Below are 7,046 nucleotides of genomic sequence, written 5' to 3'. Positions count from 1 at the left end.
GGGGAAGAGCCGGCTGCTGCCCTTGGAAAGTCCTTGCTGTGCCATGACCGGCTCACACACGTGGCAGCCGCCGCGCCGATTCACTCTGGTAATGAAAAGTATTCAGTAATAGCCTTTTGCTGCAACTTTTTTCCTGATAATCCTTTTTCTTCAGAACTTTCTTTTTCTTTCTGATTCGAGTTCCTGGGCTTCTGTCAACACATGCCCTAACTATTCTTGGTTCCATTGGGGTGCCTCTTTCCCTTATCAACTTACCTAACACCCCTTCCATATTTTCATCACAAAGAAAATACAATACACTGAGACAAAAACAAGACACAAACATACTGTATCAATCTTCTCCATTTTCTCAAAATGGCCATTTTTCCTCTCTCCCTATCTGTCTAGGGACGAGCAGATTTGCTCCCGTCCTATCTATGGATGGGTAGCTTTTTTTTTCGTCACTTACCCCCAAGTGTCCCGGGGCTCCCCGTTCGGGCCACCATCTGCCACCAACCGGCTGCTGCAAAATAGCCGGGGGGTGGAGCAACTTGTGTACATTGATAAAGCAGGAGTGGGAGTCGTTTATTGTAGGACAGGAGGGGTATATATACAATCCGCAAGCTTATCTAATTAACATAAACTAGATACAGCAGTCAACCAATAAGGAATCTCCACACTTAATGGCTCTCTGGCAGTTACTTCACAAACCACTCCCTCTGGCAAAATGCCAGGCGCTATCTTGACTTGTTTACAGACCCTAACAAGAACCTGTCTCCAAAATAGGAAAGTACAGGGAAAGTAACAAGTGCTGATGTAGAAGTTGCAGCAAGTTATTATCCAGGAGAAAGAGTTGTTGAAGGCGGTTGCACTAAACAATGGATCTTCAATGTAGATGAAACAGTTTTATGCTGGAAGAAGATGCCATCTCAGACTTTCATGGTTAAGAGGAGAAATGAGAGCCTGGCATCAAAGGACAGGCTAACCGACTTGTTAGGAGCTAATCCAGATCAGATGCTGCCTTGAAGTTGAGGCCATCATTAATTTACCCTTCAGAAAATCCTAAGGCCCTTGAAAATTATACTAAATCTACTCTTCCCGTGTGCTTTTGTTGGAACAACAAAGCCTAGAAGATACTCATCTATTGACAACATGGTTTACTGAATATTTTAAGTCCACTGTTGATAACTATTGCTCAGAAGAAAAGATTTCTTTCAAAAGATGACTGCTCATTGGCAATGTATTTGATCATTCAAGAGCTCTTGAAGATATGTACAATGAGATTAATGTTGTTTTCTTGTGTATTAACACAACTTCCATTCTTCAGTCCATGGATCAAGGAGTAATCTTGATTTTCAAGTTTTACTATTTAAGAAATAAACTTCTTAAGGCTATATTTGTGAGAGATGGTGAATCCTTGGAAGGCCCTCATCGAAGTAAACTCATACCTTTTGGAAAGAATTCACCATTCTACATGCCGTTAAAAACATCTGTGTGTCAGGCACGGTGGTGCATGCCTGTAATCCCAGCAACTTGGGAGGCTGAGACAGGAAGATCACAAGTTCAAAGTCAGTCTCAGCAAATTAACAAGGTACTTAGCAACTCGGTGAGACCCTGTCTCTAAATAAAGCATAAAAAAAGGGCTAGGGATATGTTTCAGTGGTTAAACACCTCTGGGTTCAAGAATATTTATGATTCACTGGAAAAGGTCAAAGTATTATTATAGAATTTTGGAAAAATCTAGTTCCAATCTTTGTGGATGATTTTGAGGGGTTCATAATTTCAGTGCTGGAAGCAGCAAGAGAACTAGAACTAGATCTATAAAAACTTTTAAGAAAACTACAGCCTAAAGATGTAACTGAATAAATAAATGAGAAGTTGCTTCTTATGAATGAACAAAGAAAGGGATTTCTTGATATGAAATCTATTCCTGATAAAGATCCTGTGAACACTTGAAATGACAACAAAGGATTTAGAATATTATATACATTTAGTTGATAAAGCAGTGGCAAAGTTTTAAAGGCATTCTACTGTAGATAAAATGCTATCAAACAGTATCACATACCTCCGAGAAATATTTAATGAAAGAAAGAGGCAATTGATGCAGCAAACTTCAGTATTGTCTTATGAATTTGCTACAGCCACCCCAGCCTTCAGTGACCACCATCCTGATCAATCAGCAGCCATAGTATCAAGATAAGATTCCCTACCAGCAAAACTGATTATGACTTTCTGAAGGCTCAGATGATCACTATCAGTTTTAGAAAGCAATAATTTTTAATTAAGATATGTACCTTTTTTACACTTGAAACTATTTTACACTTAATATATTTTAGTATAGTAAAGCATAATTTTTATATGCACTGGAAACAAAAAAAATTTTTTACTTACTTTATTATGAAAGTCCCTTTACTGACATATTCTGGAACCCAATTCATAGTATCTTTGAAATACACCTTTGTATATAGAATTTGGTACTATCCAGTTTCTGTTATGGCTTAGATCTAGGAAAGAGGTGGAAAAATTGGATTATGAGACCTGTAACTTCATGTGAGAGCTCAAGAAGCAGAATAGAATACTGAGTGGTAACTGTTGGCCGGTGGGGTATGACTGGAGTGTCAGAGGTTACTGGGGGCATGCCCCTGAGGAATATGTATTATCCCTGAATCTTTGCTCTATCTGCCTGCCTGTCTGTCTGTCTTTTTGTTTGCTTTCTGTATACCATGAGCTGAGCAGTTTTCTCTGCCACGCCTGTTGCCTCACCTCAGGCTGAGAGCAATGGAGTTGGTTAACCATAGACTAAAATGTCTGAAACCCAAATAAACTTTTCCTCCTCTGAGTTGTTCTTGTCAAGTATTTTGTTCACAAGTGATAAAATGCCGTGTAAGTTTCATACATCCACTCAAACACATCTCTCACTGATGAAGGGGAACAACTCTGCTTTAATGGTAAAGACATCCTGTTGTCATTCACCAGAACCCATAAAACTTTACTGCACAAAGAGTTAATATATACAAATTGAAAACAAATCATTGAGGGCTTTCCAAGATGCAATAGAAAAGGTGATAAAATAATCGAACTGTATCACAAATGCATGAAATAATCTCACTAAAGGCGGTGGAGAAAAGTTATTAACTAACTCAGCTTTGGAAATCAGTGCAGTTGCTAAGACTGAAGTCAGTATAAGCTATACATAAACTTTGTAGTCTCATTGATAAAATTGTTTTGCATTATAGTTTGACTTAACAATTTGATACTACTATATGTATATATTGGAATTGAAGAATTAAGTAAATGGGTAGAGGATGGTTGAGCTTTCTTACTGTAGGAGTGAGGGGTTACAGTTAAGCAAGGGGAGGAGGTTATAATGATGGATTAGTTGAAAACATCTGTCTGAATTCACATTTACCATAATATTAAAAACCTTATGGGTACACAGGATTAACTTATACACTATACACATTTATATGCTTGCTTTGTCAGTGGAAGAGGGCCTACACTCAATGACAACTTAGTATCTCTGAGTATTTTTACGCTCAGATCTTGCTTTCTAATCTCAAAAGAAGAAGAAGAAGAAGAAGAAGAAGAAGAAGAAGAAGAAGAAGAAGAAGAAGAAGAAGAAGAAGAAGAGGAGAAAGAAAGAAAGAAAAGAAAACCAGGGGTTCCTTGGATAAATGGCTATTTCTTGGAATCAAACAGTAAAGATAATCCTGGAGTACTTTGTAGTGTTAACAAGCAAACCCAGACCAAAATTCATGATAGGTATATGTCAAAGAAACACAGGGGCCCCCTGAAAGAACTCACAATGATTACAACTGAAACAATTTAAGCAACAAAATAAATGAAGTATTGAATTATAACCTAAAGTATAAAACATATGAGTCCATATGATATAAAGAAATGATTAAACAAATACCACATGAATCAGACACAATTCCTATGCAGAAGAATCCTAAATAATTTGTGTAGATATTCTGTTATCAAAGCTACCCTAGGTCTTCACTTGTTAAGTTTAGGCTGTGCAGAGTGACTTTCTTCCAAAGAACACCAAGTTCAATTGGAATAATAGGATAACTTTACAGGCACCTGAGAACCACTACATCAGCAAGGTGATCAAGATTCATATCAGCAGTGTGTATGCTGGATAGAATATGATAAAAATGACACTTTACCTCTGTGGTCTTTCTGCCCACAAACAGTAACCCATGTCTACTTAAGAGAAGAACATTAGGACAAATACTGCCTTCAAAATTATCAACACATCAAAAACAAGGTAAGTCAGAAAGGACTCAGACAAAAGAAAAGACAATGACATTTGGTCTGGTGTTCTGGATGGAATGTTGGAACAAAAGAGGGACACTTGATAAAATTAAGGAAATATGATTTAAGTATAGGCTTTGCCTAGGCAGCAATATTGGCTTATTAACTTTGACAAGTATAACATAATAATCTAAAATATTTTTTTAATTTGGAATATAATGAAAGGCATATGGGAGCTTTCCATACTATCTTTATAATTTTTCTGAGAATCTAAAACTGTATTAAAATGAGTACTTTTTAACGTGCATAATAATTCCATTTAGAAAATTAACCGGGAAAGTGGAGCAAATTGGATTGAGTAAGATCCTCCAGCAATTGTCTCCCCCAAAACACAATAATTTAATAGATGTTCATGAACCAAACTACCTTCACAAGAGCTATGGGAGGCAGGTGAGAGCCACAGTGCCTGGTTTTAGTATATCAATAAGAAAAAAAATGGATTGAAGAAGGTAGAAAGCAAAAAGCTACTTGTGTCACCCCTCTACCAACTCCAAGCATCTCAGCTTAAAGAGAGATGCCTTCATCTTGGGAAAGGAAGAAGGAGTTTGGAATTTAAATCCACACCTTAAAGTTGAAGCCCAGTTCCAGGGCTGCCACAGTAAAACCCATTGCTGAAGAGAGCTCTCTGATTCCTCCCAGGACCAAAACCAAGTAATGAACTGCAGAAGTTGCATTAATCAAAGGAGACAAGGGACTTCCTCCAACAGAACTCCTCTCCAGACTTGAGCAGAACAAAGGATGCAAGATTCCACTTGCTAGGCAGTATGTTATAAAAGAATTGGTCTTGGACATCAGTTCTAGTCATATGGCAGACTTTCTGAAGATCAAAGAAGAAATTAAAAAATACATTTAGAAATTAAAACGTATACACACAAAAATGGAGATACAACATACCACAACCTACTGGATACGGCAAAAGCAGTACTAAGAGGGAAATCTATAGCAACCAATGGCTTCATCATAAAAGCAGAGAGATTTCAAATAAATAATCTATTGCTACACCTCAAGGAACTAGAAGAACAAATAAAACCCAGAACTAGTAGAAGGAAATAAAAAAATTGGAGACCAAAAAATATACAAAATCCAATAAAACAAAGAGCAGGTTCTTTGAAAAGATAAAACAGACAAACTCTCAGCTAGGTTAAAAAACCCAAGAAAACAAAATAAACAAAAACAGAGATTGAAAAGAAGACATTAAAAATAATACTATGGAAATATAAAGGATTATTAGATGTTATTATAAACTATATACCAATAAATTTGATAATCTAGAAGAAATGGGCAAATTCTTGGACACACGCACTGTACCAGAATCAAACCATGAAGAAATAGAAAACCTGAAGATATCAATAATATGTAATGAAATTTAATTGACAATAAAAATCTTTCATCAAAGAAATTCCCAGAGGGGCTGGGGTTGTGGCTCAGCAGTAAAGTGCTTGCCTAGCATGCATGGGGCACTGGGTTCAATCCTCAGCAACACATAAATGTAAAATAAAGATATTGTGTTCACTTAAAAATAAATAAATAAATATTTAAAAAAAGAAACTCCCAGAATCAGATGACTTCACTTCTGGACTTTACCAAATATTCAAAGAACTAATATTAATTCTTAAATTGTTCAAAAAAATTAAAGATATGGGAATTCTTCCAGACACATTCTATGAGGCAAGCATTACCCTGATACTAAAACCAGAGGAGAGCACAAAAAAAGAGACATAGGCCACTGTCTAGATCATAGGTATAAAAATGCTCAACAAAATATTTGCAAATTGAATCCAACAGCACATTAGAAACATTACTCACTATTATCAAGTGAGATTCATCCCAAGGATGCTTTTGCATACACAAATCCATGACATGGTATACCACATGAACACAATTAAAACCATATGATTATCTCAGTGGATGCAGAAAAAGCACTGATAAAATTCAAGACTTGAATGATAAAAACCCTGAAGAAATTATGTATGGAAGGGATGTACCTCAACATAATAAATGTAATAGCTAGTATAAATATGGAAAAGGTGAGAGCTTTCTTGTTCTGGAAAGAGACAAGTATGACCATTTTCCACCACTTTTATTCAGCATAGTACTTGAATTCCTAGCCATAACAATCATAGCAGATAAATAAATAAATGGTGTTCAAATTGTGACTTATTGTAGATGATGCAATTTTATATATAGAAACACCAAAACTCCATCAAAAAAATTCGAACTAATAAATGAATTCAGAATACGAAGTCAACATACAAAACACAATTTTTTTCTATACATCAATTATGAGAAAGAAACTATGAAAGCAATCCCATTCATAACAAACACACACACACACACACATACACACACACACGCACATACACACACACACACACACACACACACCTTTCTAGGAAAAAAACCAAACAAACCATGAAGAGGAAGATCTCTACAAGAAGAGAAAATTATAAAATGTTGATTAAAAAATCAAAGAAGAAAAAATAATTAAAATAAGTCTTCATTCTGGTTTTAAAGAAGTAATATTAAGTGTCCATACTAACCAAAGTGATCTATAGATTCAATGTAATCCCTGTCAAAATGCCAAAGACCTTCTTCACAGATGTAAGCACACATTTCTCAAAATAAGACAGACATACAATATAAAAGTAACCAAAGAATTAGAAAAGTACAATTCTGAAACTTAGATGGAATTACAAAAAATCCCATATAGTCAAAGCAATCTTGAGCCAAAAGAACAGGCAGGAGAC

Source organism: Callospermophilus lateralis, chromosome 5 (assembly GCF_048772815.1).
Source record: "Callospermophilus lateralis isolate mCalLat2 chromosome 5, mCalLat2.hap1, whole genome shotgun sequence".
NCBI classification, from domain to species: Eukaryota; Metazoa; Chordata; class Mammalia; order Rodentia; family Sciuridae; genus Callospermophilus; species Callospermophilus lateralis.
The sequence above is the reverse complement of the archived record's forward strand: the minus strand, read 5'-3'. Positions refer to the sequence as shown.